Raw genomic sequence first — 15,791 nt, 5'->3', positions numbered from 1 at the left:
GGTTTAGTAAAGAGACTGCTTATACGATGCTTGTCTACCTTTTTTTGGAGTACTGCTGTGGAATATGCAAAACGCATCTAGTATGGTTGACGGAAGACACTGAAAAAGTTCAGAGAAGAGCAGATCGTTTTGTACGATAGCAAAATCGGAGACGGTGCCACGGATATGATACACAAATTGGATTGGTAGTCATTAAAACAAAGGTATTTTGTGCTGCGGCAATATCTTCTCATGAAGATTGAATCACCTCTTTCTCCGCAGACTGTGAAAACTGTTGTGGTTGGCAGGAGAGCCAACCGTATGGTTAAAGGAGGCCGATATGAACGCGTTTTGGCTCACGCAGGCTGGCGTGAGGTCTGGAACATGACAAGGGAATTACACTCCTGGAAATTGAAATAAGAACAACGTGAATTCATTGTCGCAGGAAGGGGAAACTTTATTGACACATTCCTGGGGTCAGATACATCACATGATCACACTGACAGAACCACAGGCACATAGACGCAGGCAACAGACCATGCACAATTTCGGCACTAGTACAGTGTATATCCACCTTTCGCAGCAATGCAGGCTGCTATTCTCCCATGGAGACGATCGTAGAGATGCTGGATGTAGTCCTGTGGAACGGCTTGCCATGCCATTTCCACCTGGCGCCTCAGTTGGACCAGCGTTCGTGCTGGACGTGCAGGCCGCGTGAGACGACGCTTCATCCAGTCCCAAACATGCTCAATGGGGGACAGATCCGGAGATCTTGCTGGCCAGGGTAGTTGACTTACACCTTCTAGAGCACGTTGGGTGGCACGGGATACATGCGGACGTGCATTGTCCTGTTGGAACAGCAAGTTCTCTTGCCGGTCTAGGAATGGTAGAACGATGGGTTCAATGATGGTTTGGATGTACCGTGCACTATTCAGTGTCCCCTCGACGATCACCAGAGGTGTACGGCCAGTGTAGGAGATCGCTCCTCACACCATGATGCCGGGTGTTGGCCCTGTGTGCCTCGGTCGTATGCAGTCCTGATTGTGGCGCTCACCTGCACGGCGCCAAACACGCATACGACCATACGACCATCATTGGCACCAAGGCAGAAGCGACTCTCATCGCTGAAGACGACACGTCTCCATTCGTCCCTCCATTCACGCCTGTCGCGACACCACTGGAGGCGGGCTGCACGATGTTGGGGCGTGAGCGGAAGACGGCCTAACGGTGTGCGGGACCGTAGCCCAGCTTCATGGAGACGGTTGCGAATGGTCCTCGCCGATACCCCAGGAGCAACAGTGTCCCTAATTTGCTGGGAAGTGGCGGTGCGGTCCCCTACGGCACTGCGTAGGATCCTACGGTCTTGGCGTGCATCCGTGCGTCGCTGCGGTCCGGCCCCAGGTCGACGGGCACGTGCACCTTCCGCCGACCACTGGCGACAACATCGATGTACTGTGGACACCTCACGCCCCACGTGTTGAGCAATTCGGCGGTACGTCCACCCGGCCTCCCGCATGCCCACTATACGCCCTCGCTCAAAGTCCGTCAACTGCACATACGGTTCACGTCCACGCTGTCGCGGCATGCTACCAGTGTTAAAGACTGCGATGGAGCTCCGTATGCCACGGCAAACTGGCTGACACTGACGGCGGCGGTGCACAAATGCTGTGCAGCTAGCGCCATTCGACGGCCAACAACGCTGTTCCTGGTGTGTCCGCTGTGCCGTGCGTGTGATCATTGCCTGTACAGCCCTCTCGCAGTGTCCGGAGCAAGTATTGTGGGTGTGACACACCGGTGTCAATGTGTTCTTTTTTCCATTTCGAGGAGTGTAGAAGTGAGAAAAACGGACGTAGCTGGTGGAATACTTAACTTTAATCCAATAATGACGAACGTCGCTCATTATGGTACATGATTCACAATATCAATAGTACGGATACTGGCGCCTTGCTAGGTCGTAGCAAATAACGTAGCTGAAGGCTATGCTAACTGTCGTCTCGGCAAATGAGAGCGTATTTTGTCAGTGAACCATCGTTAGCAAAGTCGGCTGTACAACTGGGGCGAGTGCTAGGAAGTCTTTCTAGACCTGCCGTGTGGCGGCGCTCGGTCTGCAATCACTGATAGTGGCGACACGCGGGTCCGACGTATACTACCGGACCGCGGCCGATTTAGAGGCTACCACCTAGCAAGTGTGGTGTGTGGCGGTGACGCCCACCTACACAGGGAGAAACGATCATGATAATAAAATAAGAGAAGTGAGGGCTCGCACGCAAAGACTTGAGTGTTCGCTTTCTCCCGCACTGTTGGACAGAGGAACGGTAGAGATATAGCTTAAAGGTGGCTCGATGACTCGTCTGCTAGGCACGTAATTGAGAACTGGAGAGTACATACTGTATGTCGATGTGGATGGAGATGTATGTGTAGACGTAAATGAATAAAAAACTAGACAGTCTCTAATTTGTAGAGGGTGGTCCATTGATCGTGACCGGGCCAAATATCCCATGAAATAAGCGTCAAACGAAAAAACTATAAAGAACGAAACTTGTCTATCTTGAAGGGGGAAACCAGATATATTTATTTAATGTCGAAAGTGCCGTAAGGCAACAGGAAGTGATATCCAAGTTTCCTGCTAATTTACTGGGAGACGGGTAATGTTAGAGTATTGCTCCATAAGAATTTGGGTGCACACTTATTATATATTCCAGTGTGGCTGTAAATTGACCTTGTTTTCACTGCAATTTATTTGTGCTGCAGGCCATTTTTTTACGCGTGCACGTCTCCTGGCGTCGCTGCGGTTACGGATTCTTGTCAGGACCGCTCATTGTGAGGCCGGTCGGACTGTACAGGGTGGTCCCTGGATCGTGACCGGGCCAATTGTCTCACGACATAAGCGTCAAACGAAAAAAACTACAAAGAACACAGCTTGTCTAGCTTGAAGGGAAAGGGGAACCAGATGGCGCTATGGTTGGCCCGCTAGATGGCGATGCCATAGGAAAAACGAATATCAACTACGTTTTTTTTAATAATAGGAACCGCCATTTTTATTACATATTCGTGTAGTACGTAAAGAAATATGAATGTTTTAGTTGGACCACATTTTTCGCTTTGTGACAGATAGTGCTGTAATAGTCACAAAAATATGGCTCACAATTTTAGACGAACATTTAGTGACAGGTAGGTTTTTTAAATTAAATTACAGAACGTAGGTACGTTTGAACGTTATATTTCGGTTGTTCCAATGTGATACATGTACCTTTGTTCAATTGGCTCTGAGCACTATGTGACTTAACTTCTGAGGTCATCAGTCGCCTAGAACTTAGAACTAAGTAAGGACATCACCCACATCCATGCCCGAGGCAGGATTCGAACCTGCGACCGTAGCGGTCGCTCGGCTCCAGACTGTAGCGCCTAGAACCGCCGGCCACTGCGGCCGGCCATGTACCTTTGTGAACTTATCATGTCTGAGAACGAATGCTGTTACAGCGTGATCACCAGTTAATACCACATTAATGCAACAAATGCTCAAAACGATGTCCGTCAACCTCAATTGCATTTGGCAAAACGTGTAACGACATTCCTCTCAACAGCGAGTAGTTCGCCTTCCGTAATGTTCGCACATGCATTGACATGCGCTAACGCATATTGTCAGGCGTTGTCGGTGGATGACGGTAGCAAATATCCTTCAACTTTCCCCACAGAAAGAAATCCGGGGACGTCAGATCCTGTGAACGTGTGGGCCATGGTATGGTGCTTCGACGACCAATCTACCTGTCATGAAATATGATATTCAATACCGCGTCAACCACACGCGAGCTATGTGCCGGACATCCATCATGTTGGAAGTACATCGCCATTTTGTCATGCAGTGAAACATCTTGTAATAACATCGATAGAACATTACGTAGGAAATTAACATACATTGCACCATTTAGATTGCCATCGATAAGATGGGGGCCAATTATCTTTCCTCCCATAATGCCGCACCCTATATTAACCCGCCAAGGTCGCTGATGTTCCACTTTTCGCAGCCATCGTGGATTTTCCATTGCCCAGTTGTGCATATTACGCCGGTTTACGTTACCGCTGTTGGTGAATGACGCTTCGTCGCTAAAAAGAACCCGTGCAAAAAATCTGTCATCGACCCGTAATTTCTCTTGTGCCCAGTGGCAGAACTGGACACAACGTTCAAAGTCGTCGTCATGCAATTCCTGGTGCATAGAAATATGGTACGGGTGCAGTCGATGTTGATGCAGCATTCTCAACATCGTCGTTTTTGAGATTCCGATTCTCACACAATTTGTTTGCTACTGATGTGCGGATTATCCGCGACAGCAGCTGAAACACCTACTTGGGCATCATCATTTCTTGCAGGTTGTCGTTGACGTTTCACATGTGGCTGAACACTTTGTTTCCTTAAATAACGTAACTATCCGGCAAACGGTCGGGACACTTGGATGATGTCGTCCAGGATACCGAGCAGCATATATAGCACACGCCCGTTGGGCATTTTGATCACAATAGCCATACGTCTACACGATATCGACCTTTTGCGCAATGGGTAAACGGTCCATTTTAACACGGGTAATGTATCACGAAGCAAATATCGTTCGCACTGGCGGAATTTTACGTGATACCACGTACTTATACGTTTGTGACTATTACAGCGCCATCTATCACAAAGCGAAGAAAGTGGTCCAACTAAAACATTCATATTTCTTTACGTACTACAAAAATGTTTAATAAAAAATGGGGGTTCATATTAAAAAAAACGCAGTTGTTATCCGTTTGACCTATGGCAGAGCGCCATCTAGCGAGCCAACGATAGCGTCATCTGGTTTCTCCCTTCAAGCTAGACAAGTTTCGTTCTATGTAGTTTTTTCGTTTGACACATATTTCATGAGATATTTGGCCCGGTCTCTATCAATGGACCACCCTGTATATGAAGCATCACTTGTTTAAGTATCACGATACCTTCATGAGTAACCATCTCACGTGTTACAGTCATGATTTTTAATATGGATGATGCGAAGGTTACAAAGGAACTTGAAAATCTGATTAAAAAACGTCTGTGATTTATGCTGATAGTTGATTAGTATTCAAAGTAAGTATTTAAATGACTGACAGAGTTAGCTAGAGTCATTTATTTCACATTAGAGCCAGTCGTTTAAAGTGGCAGTAACAAGTTCCGACAAGACTGTAGCGGAAGTACTTCTGAGGCACTTCCCTGCTCTCGTAGATCAGCGATATGACACCTGCAGAAGCCTTCGGCGTCCTGGTTCCGTTCGGGCTGTCGAAATCCAACTCGTACAGCCCGAATCTTACTCTAGAAAGAGATAAAATTAGTAAGCACAAGCTGTGACATATCCGCGAATAAAAACAGAGATCCAGGAGGTGAGAATTTGTTTCGTTCATTCCAGTTGATGGTGAGAAATTTTTTCTCCTTAGACTATGTATTTCAGTCGGTGGTGACCACTTTCAGTTCTGTTTAAAACATATCTTAATACAATAAAGCCAGGGTGCATCGTCAAAAATACGAACAAAATCAGCTGAAATAAAAGTAACAATGAAAGAAAAAATTTAAACTGTACAAATGAGTCCTGATACAGTTTCGAAAATGTCAGTTGCCGCAAACTTGTTAACCAGTAAGAGAAAGAGAGAAATAACAGAGAAGCGGTAGTTGAAGAGAGAAAGAGAGGAAATGGAGTCTCGACAGGGGACAAAAAGAAGCAGAAAATAATAGAGGTGAGGAGAATCTTGATAGTATAGTCCCGACACTGGTTTCTCTACGTCTACGTTTATACTTGTGCCTACGCTCCGCAAGTCACTACACGTCGCATGTTGGAGCCTATTTTGAATCACTATTAGTGATTTTCTTTCCTGTTCCGTGTTTGCCTACACGCCTCTGTGCGGTACTAAAACTCTCTTTATATTATTCTCATCGTCCCTATGCGAGATATATCACATTGTCATCACAATGCTCACACAGGCTTCCTACAATGCCTGGTCACTACAATTACACAGGAGGTCTCCATGAGAAGTAAGTCAACTTTGCACCAAAGTTCCCTTGATGTTCCCTGACCGTGTCTGTTACGTTTTCATATGAGCTGTACAGATTTGTTACGATCCTAACAGCGTCTGTAGTCCTTACCTGCTTCATAACGAGTCAAAACGTTGGTTCCACACTGTGGAACTGCTCTCACTAACGAATTCATTTATAGATGAACTGCATTTTTGTAATATCCTTTCAATAAATTTAACTGTTCTTTTCGCATTTCGTAATATTGCTTTTACGCGTTCGTCCAAAGTCATATCGTTCATTATATTGCTCAGAAATTCTTATGTAGTTCGATGCACTCAAGACGTTCACTGCTGACTTTACATGCTATCACGTTCTTTCTCCTTGTTCGTTGCCTGTTAAAACAATTCATCTGCGATATGATGATAACGAAATTTAAGTGACGGTAACCAAAGTGTTCTGATTTCGTGTAAAACGAAGCGTGTTTGTATCAGCCGCAAGTCATTGTGTAGTACCTTCCACACACCTGTTCGTGAAATAGATGAGGATGATAAAAGATTTATAGTTACAGTATCTGATTGTAATGAGTAACGAATACATTACATAATATATGATTATAATCATTTTATGAGATAACATGTCCTGTTGTTTTTTACATGCTAATCAAGGAGACTACTTACGATTGGACAACGTGTGGCTGTTGTTAGTGCATAACTGTGAGATTTTTGATTGTGCAGTTTATCTTATCTGGAGGTTTAAGGACACAAAAACAAGAGCAAACATCCGTTTACTTGTCAGTAAATTCCAAAGAAATGGAAACTTTCGCAATGAATCAGACTCCGGTAGACGTACCCCAATAGACTATTCAGGTAATGAGAAAACCAATCGAAATACGTTCTAATGCACCAAACCCCGTTTAAGCAACTAGTTAAACACGTCATGTCCAAGGAGTTCGGAAGTTTTACACCTGAAGAAAAAGGCGTACAACTTTCGAGTGCTTGAAGAATTAGATCGTGAAGATTATGCAGCCCACAAAGCTGTGTGATGTAATACGATAGAAGCTGCACACAATGAACGTCTCGTTGACCACAGTTCGTTTACTAATTATGCCACATTCCACGTCTCCGGAACAGGAAACAAATATGGCTGAACTAAATGTGTAACGAGCCACCTCACATTACCAGTAAACGGCAAAGTGTCACAAGGAAAGTGAACGCGTGGTTTGAATTCGAAAAGATAGCCGTTCATGGACCCTTCATTTTTGCACAAGAGACAGTTACGGGATTCATTTATCTTGATACGCTGTAACAACTCCTGGAACCACAGTTCCACTAAGAAACCATTGCTTACATGGTTGTGTTCCCATAGGATGCAGCAACCCCTCATTTTACTCTCACTGTAAGCGAGTACCTAAATCAAAGATTCACCTACAGGTGGATAGGTGGAGGCTTAGCAAGACTGTCGTCAACAGGTTCTTCTGATTCGAGACTCTTGGATATCTTTGCTTGGTACTTCGGAGTGTTTTAAAGTATGCTATTGCATGTATGCATGATTAATTCACTAACTGAAAGCGTTGTTGAAAAGTGTCGGAAGTTGAGAATTGTGGAATGTTAAGTCTGCAGATGGCCGTAGCTCGCCGGGCCGCCGTGGGCGGCAGGTTGCGGTCACCGGAAAGGCGGGACAATACGGGGTTTCTGGGGGTAGCCCGGCGTCCGGAGCCACCTGTGCTGGGCAACACGTGGCGAAGACGGGAATTTCGTTTGCCTAGGGGCGTTTTGACCTACTCGATCATTGGGTAGATCTCAGAAATGCCGTTGGAGGGATTTCGGCAATGTTAGAGCGTTCGACATTGGCCGAAAACAGAGTATTCTTCCGCCGCGTTTTCGTACGCGTGGGAGACGGGAGAATTGTAGAGAGAGGACTTCGCCTTCAGCCATCGAGGGGTACGAACTTGGAGACTGCGTCTTGGCCATCGTTCTGTATCGCAGCACTGCACCAACGCGTGTTCCGTGCAGAGTTCTGCGGTTGGAGCTCTTTGTGTGCTCAGAAGCGAGATTTTCACCAACGCTTAACCACTTCCAACAACTTACCTAATATTCTTGATCTGGTAGTTATCCTTGCGAGGTTCCGAGTATTTATCAATGCAGCTGTCGGCAATAGGGGCGCGTAATTGCAAATTGTTAATGTGCCATTCTCAGGAGTGTGTGGGTGGACAAAGAAATTCACTTTTTTTTTTGTAAATTTTATCAGTTGTGGGGGATATCAAATTAAAATGCCAATATTACAATCGAATTATCGACTTCATTGTAGCTAACATTTACCCTGTCCCAGTAAGCTTTACATGTACTCTAGTCACTGCACAGTTTGCCCAGACGTCAAGGAAAGAAGGTTTGCGGTTTTCTATGTCAGCGACGGACAAATAAGCTTACAATGTGCCCCTGAGACTGTTTTATATTTTAAAATCTGGTTTAGAAATCTCTCTATCACTATTATATAATGTAAATGAAACCCAGTGTTATTACCGCGATTATAAACTAAAGTCATCTGCAAATGAACACTAACAAACGTATTTTTAGGTATATCGTTGTAATTATTCCTATTATTACATCCTTTGATCGGTGCTAGTTAATTAAGTTAATTTGGCATCGGAATTTTTTTACTGTCGAACTGTCACTAAAATACGGGACTGTTTCTACAGCTTGAGGGTCTTGTATTACTTTTAAGACTAGGTTCTGCGGAATTATATTATTACTTAAAGATATCCCGACATCTCACGAATGACCAGCAAATAAAAACACGGAATATAACTTATTTATTACTTTGAAACTTCCTGGCAGATTAAAACTGTGTGCCGGACCGAGACTCGAGCTCGGGACCTCTCTTACCATGGGCTGGATTCCGTTTGCGAACAGCTCGTCGACGAGTTTGTTGTAGTACTCGATGCCTGGCTGGTTGACCACGTCAACGTCTCCAGTGGGCAGGATGCGCGCCCGAGAGATGGAGAAGCGGTTCACGTGCGTTGTTCGTAAACAAGGAGAGTCAAAAAATGGTTCAAATTGCTCTGAGCACTGTGGGACTTAACTTCTGAGGTCACCAGTCCCCTAGAACTGAAAACTACTTAAACCTAACTAACCTAAGGACATCATACACATTCATACCCGAGGCAGGATTCGAACCTGCGACCGTAGCGGCAGCGCGGTTCCAGACTGTAGCGCTAGAACCGCTCGGCCACCCTGGCCGGCATCGAGAGTCATGTACGTCACATTGTGAAACCAGTATCTCCCTTCCTGAATACTGAATTATAAGAGTACGGGAAATGTGTTAGTTGCATTGTACGTCTTCTTGAAGAGTTCTTCTACAATAATTTACTATTTTCAGAAAAAACCAGAATAAGTGAAAATTAAAGTTGAGACTAACAGATGCACATTATATGTAAGTGAAAGTGTCGTGTAGAGGTTTTTAATGAACAGGCGTAGTTTCAATCCGAGTAGTAAACTTATCGAAATTTCAGGAAAAGGAGCTACTTTTTCCAAAAAAGAAAAGAATTTTTCAAAATTCTACAGTAAAATTAAGAGGAATGCTATTACGTACGTGAAGTGGAGGACCAGAGGACGCGAAAATTTGTTCGCTACGCTGACACTTCAGACAGCAACACTGCTTCTAGTCTGGTTGGGCATCCAGCTGAAAAGAGCTTGGATGACGTCATTCCATAATGTCCCAACCTTATGCTGCATTCCATCAATCATAGTGGTTCGCGAGTTTCTCATCAACCCACGATCACATGTTGTCAGTGAGTGAAAGATCTTAGGAATCTGCTGGCCTGGGCAACACTGAACAACCACTGTATTCATGCATTGATCCCCAGGCGGCTGTGTCTGCCTCAGCAAGTGGTATGCTCGGCTTGTGCTGGGCGAGGACTCAGTGAAGAACAGTGGCAAGAAACCTTGCTGAATCACGAGCGAAGTCAGCACAGGTGCCGACAAGCTGCGGGCACAGGTATGGAACAACTAGTTGATACCTGGACAGTCAGGAACATGGTGCGCTGGTCTCGAACTAACGAGCGCTTATAGATGTCCACAGACCAGCTGGAATCACCCAGGAGCCAGCCACATCTGTATGGTATTAGTTGAAGCGCTGCCAGCATGGGATTCCGCAGCGGCATGTAAAGCAGCAACTAGCGGAACGAGTGGCTAGACGTAGATGATGCTGGGTGACGTTTCAGCTGCTGCCAAGTACGTCTCAGTGTCGATAGCGTTCGGCGACAACATACTGCTAGGACTGGGCTGGAGTGCATATGGTAAGTTTGCCCAGTTCTACTACGACTACATCCCTCTTCTGGTACATAGGGACCGAGGCAGTGTGACGTCAGATGTGGCCTGAAATTTTGTACCATGCCCCCTCAGAAATTTTCCAGCCATGGCAGCGCAATTACTCAAGCAGCTGGCTGACATATCTGGCCTCAGGTTGTGAAGTATGTCACGGGTGTTCGCATAACACTCCTCCAGAGGGATTTTGGCACAACGCTACTTCCCCTTTTAGAAGATCTTGTCCATCAAATCCCAGTTTGTTGCTAAATCTGTGGACCTATTACAAAAAAGTATACTATTTACAATTTTTCAAGTTTTTATTGACGCTTTCATAGCAGATGTCCTTCCTCTTAGTACAATAAAGCTAATATTCTATGGACACATGTACACTCAAGTCTAGATAAATGCTAGAGGAGTGCCTGACTCCCTCACGCCCCCTCCACCGCCCCCCCCCTCCCCTCCCATTCCCCCCCCCCCTTCCTGCAGTTGGTATAAAATTGCTGATGGCTCTATGTGAGGACAACGAGTAAGATGGTACATGAAGACGAGGATCCCATCACTACGACTTGGCGTCGGTATGTACTGTGATATTGTTGAAGATGTTGGAACATTCGTTCTGTGCTAATGCTACCAGTCTCTATGGGTATGAGCCTACTCCAAGATCAGATTGAGGTGTGATTTAAGGTGCATTTAGGAAGGTCAGGTTCCTAATGGATAATACTTCCGTAGGACTGTCAAGCAGGTGCAGTAGCGGAAATGTTTGTTTTGTTATTGGTACCAGAAGCCAGAAAGTAGTTACTGAAATACCACATTGCGTACCATTTGGTAGTAATCCGTTGCCACACAGGTCTACACTTTGCTTTGATTGCTCTTGTTCATAACAATTTATTATAACTATAATTGTACCATATACAAAGTATACCAAGTCATGTCCCCCCTTCTGAAAATAAGGTCGTGTTGCCGACATATATCGTCAGCTTCGTTCTGCACCTGTCCTCCTAGAAGTGTCTCTGTGACAGTTGGGACTACTGTGGATGGGCACCCGATAACCTCCTATCTCCGTCATCGCTGCACTTTGTCTCTTTGACATTAATGAATATTACTTGCCATCTGGTGCTCTTACCGAAATTTCGTCCTGACTTTCACAAACTATCCAAAATTGCTCCATTTTATGGGATTGCATGAGACTCATATCTGGTGGTACGTTGACAGGATATTTACCTCCAGAGGTATAATCATTTCCACTCTAGTTGGCAGATCCTCCCAAGTTTGTTGTAGACCACCCAGAAACTGAGTCGGTCGTAGCAGGGTAGAAGTTAGCTGTCCATGGTCTGTAAATCAGCTACTTCTATGGAAGTATCCCCTACACAGACTGCAAAAATGCACAACGGCCTTGCCAGGGCCAAACATGTATTTAACAGGTCTAACCAGACCTTTACTACGCTCACACCACTATTCATCAAACTGGGTGTGGTACTTAAATAACAAATGGCAAAGGTGTCTCATCAGTTTTTCCATAAAGTTAGTGCCCTCGTCCAATATTAACGTTTCTGGAACACCAAACTTGGACTAGCAATTATTTACCGTGATGTGAGCTACACTGTCAGCTTGCTGATTTGGATTAGCCACTAGTTGCACGTTGCATGAAAAATATTCTGCATAGCATTTCCCTGACAATAATTTCAAAAGGCTTGTTAGCCTCCATTAATCTCTGAAGTGGAATACTTGATAGCTCAACTCAGCTCAATATGCACACAGTACACAGTTCCTCAGACACTTTGCCGCATCCTGTTGACAAGTATAGTACCAGTACTGTTCGACTACCTCCATTTCCCTGCTTCTCCGATCCCCATGCCTTGATCATCCTTGATCACGTGCCTCACTTAACGCTTCCCAATCCATCATTGCTGGAACCATAACATGTGGCTTAAGTTTTGTCTTCTCACTTAACACACTGAGAAACTGCCATTGCATTGTAGATAGTTTATAGGCTTCGTCAGATGTTTGCTCTGCCTGAAGTTCTGTACTGGTGTAACCCAGTCTTTGTAATAAATAATCCTTCCTACTGAGACTATTTGCATTCCTGTGGGTTTTTCCAGGTCGATGGGTTACCTCAAAATTCGTGTTCGCTATGCTTCAGTGTCCCATGTACTTTTACCTGATGGATTTTCCAACCACACTTTTGTGTGACATGATGTGTTACTACAATAAATTTTCTACGATATAGAAATCATCACAAATTTGGTACTCCACAAATGGGGCTTAACAGTTGGCTTCTTCATGGCCGAATTGTTCTTCTCCATTTTATGTAGCTAGTGTATGGCACAGGATATCGATTTCCATTCCACGATTACTTCTTGACTTAATACGTAGCAACCATGTAGTTATTTGAATCACAAAACAATATCGATTTTTTTCCACAGTTTGTAATAATTAACGCCTGATAGCTGTCAACAGTTCTTTTAATTCTTTGAACATGTCTTCATATTTTGATTTCCAATAGAATTTTATCGTACACCGTTTTTCAATAAGTGAGGGGTCACGCTATTTCTGCAACTTTTGGGATAAGCTTTATATAGTAATTCGCTAAACCCAAACATGAGTGTAAATTTTTCTCTCTACAAAATGTACGAAAATCTTATACGGTCTTCATTAATGTAGGATCTGTCCAGACCCCATTACAACTAATAATGTGGCCCAAATACTGTACCTCTTGTAGTGTGAAGCAATACTACCTTAGTGTTAAGTGTGCTGCATGCAACTTCCAGGACATCGATTTTAGTCACTGCACATGTTCCTCTGTATCCTTTGCAAAGACCGCTACGCCATCCAATATAATGCCTTGGTCTTAACTCTTGCGAAACTTCATCTGACAGTTGAAATGTGACTGACGCATTTTCCAAACCAAACAGCATATGGTGGTTTTGGTGGTGCTCAAAGATGTATAAATGCCGTTTTCCGTCTTTCCTCCACTGCTACTTCCAACTCACCATATTCATGCGCGAAAAGTATAAGCACTGCCCCCAAATTGTGCAAACTTCCACTTATGTTCAGTACTCGATTTGTGTCTGTAATTAAATGACTGGTAAGATGTCTGTAGTGACAGCAAAAACGATAAGCTTTGGTTCGATCAATACCTTTTTTGTTGGTGTTCACTAAAGACTGCTACTTTCCTCAATAATGCTGTTCCATAAATGTTGTTTAACGAACTCAGTCACCAGCTGCACATTATAAAGTCCAGGCATTACACTGATACACATTGGCCCATTCCCAATTCGGAATCTGTGTTGTGCTACAGGGTGTGCTAGGAAAGCCCAAGAAAGATTAAACTGGTCTTCAAACTCCAGCAACAATTCCTCCTTGGATAATTTTTCCGTTCATTCTGAATGTTTTATCTTCTCCTATAATTATATACTGGTGGCTTGTTTATATGTAGGGTCCGAGCTCATCTTATCAAGAAAATCTCTCTCGAGGATCAACAAATCGGTAGACAAGTTAAGGTCTTCAGTCCCCAATTTATCTATTCTGAAGGGCACCACCTGTTCATCCTCCACCTGCCGCACATATAACTTCATGATTTACCTAATTCATCATTTTTCTCTCAGTGGATCAGATGAGCTCCTACACACATCCATAGCAGTTTTCCCATAGCTTTCAGTGTTTTATCAGGTAAATTAATTCTCAGTGGTTCTAAATACAGTTCACTTGCTCCCCCTTGCACCAAGGATGAACCACTCACAACAGTTTTCTCCAGGTTAAAACGCCGTCAGAGGCGAGATACAGTTGTTATGTGAAAGAGAGCTGTGCTTTCGTGATTGTGTGTGTTTCTATGTTAATAGAAGACCTTTTGATTGCGAGCTCACGTGTGTAGTACTCGCTTTTCGCACCTGTCTGCGAGTCTACTTCTTCTCTATATGGTGAATAGCAATCTATCAATTCTATAATACTGTCGTTAAACTTTCGAAAAACAAGTGCACTCTTGTATCTAAAAAAAACTGGTGTTTTCCTCCACCTACGAAACCAGTTAAGCAAAATTCTGCCTGACAACGTGTTTCTGTTAGGCTAAAATTAACTAGAAGCTCCACTCGGAATTTTGAGGGCCTAACGTTTAACAATAGGCAGCCATCTTACAACAATAGCTCTATATGTGGCCCGATCAGCTACATCACTAACATCTGACGTCGATGGAAAAAAAGAAAGGCTTTCTTTCACGGAATTGGGTAACTGCAGGCAACTCTTCTGATAGTAATGACATTCATGTGACTCCTGTTAAGTCTCGGAAGTTTTGACCGTACCTTTCTTAATACAAGTCATATGTATTGACATTAAGTTTCCTATTTCTCTCCATGCAGATGCGGATGGACTCACCCTATCTTTCACCCAATAATACGATTATCTACAGCTATTCTTTCTCCTATAACGCTGCAATAAGACTCTCCATAGACTGTCAGATGTATGAACATTCTGCATGATACATCATGTACGTTTTTGCACCTCCTTTGTAACGTAATTTAGCCGTAAGTAACACCTGTACCTCTGATCAACAACTCAGCTTCAGAGCTGTCAAAATGTTGTCCAAAAATGTCAACACGGCCTCTCCTGGTTTACACAAAAAACTGACGTAGGTGCATTAGTTTCTGGGATGGATCCTGATAATTTGGACAAGGCTCTGGTTTCTCGTAATTGCTCCAACTGCTTATGCTGTCAGCGTTATCTTTCCTCATGTGGGCCATTGCAAAAGTAAACACTGAACCGCATCTGTAGTGTAACGTGTCGTTCCCCAGGTTTACTCATTGCAAAGCCTGAATGTACCACAGCAGGACAAAATAAAAAGAAACACTGAAAAAGTCTTAAACTAATATCATATCATAATTTTTCCTACTAATGTTTCTTAATCCTTACATGTGTGTGTTAATCATGCACACTCTCTGCATTCTCCAGCAAACTGGCCAGGCCTTTACATTTAAAACAGGACACTGGTGGAGGTTGAGTGCATGGGGCATTATGCTCCAGCAAATTGCATTTCCACACTTATCTAGGCACATACCATTAAACATTCATCTAGTATTATCCACCCATTCAAACCAACGCTGAGCAAAATTTCACGAATTGCTCCTTCAAGACAACTCTCCCATGTAATTGCTTCTCCATTTTGTCAATAATTGGTGCAAAGAAAATCAGTTTGCTCTCATTCACTCCACTGAGATGATGATGCTGAATGCTGACGCACATGTTGCTGGCAGTAATTGGCTATTTCTGGAAGCACTGTTGTAGTGTCAGTGTTGTGGACGCTGTTTTATGGAGAATATTGGACTGAGGATAGCATGCAAGATGAAAGGTACATACTACTAGTCTCTTGGAAATACTCCATTAGGAATTATTCACTGTGACTCTCGTAAAATGAATGCTGGTGGCAACTTGAATTCATGTGTTGAAGCACAGGCGGCCAAGGTAACCTGAGAAAATTACGATGCCACGTGCTTGGCACGCTG

At 44.0% G+C, this 15,791-nt stretch overlaps 1 pseudogene; it reads right to left on the bottom strand.

The window, feature by feature from the left end:
* LOC126281842 (myrosinase 1-like) overlaps positions 1-15,531 on the bottom strand; it is a 106,082-nt pseudogene extending 90,551 nt beyond the window's left edge.
* Positions 15,532-15,791: the final 260 nt, after the last annotated feature.

The sequence above is a fragment of the Schistocerca gregaria genome, chromosome 7 (genome assembly GCF_023897955.1).
Source record: "Schistocerca gregaria isolate iqSchGreg1 chromosome 7, iqSchGreg1.2, whole genome shotgun sequence".
Taxonomy (NCBI): Eukaryota; Metazoa; Arthropoda; class Insecta; order Orthoptera; family Acrididae; genus Schistocerca; species Schistocerca gregaria.
The sequence above is the reverse complement of the archived record's forward strand: the minus strand, read 5'-3'. Positions and strand labels throughout refer to the sequence as shown.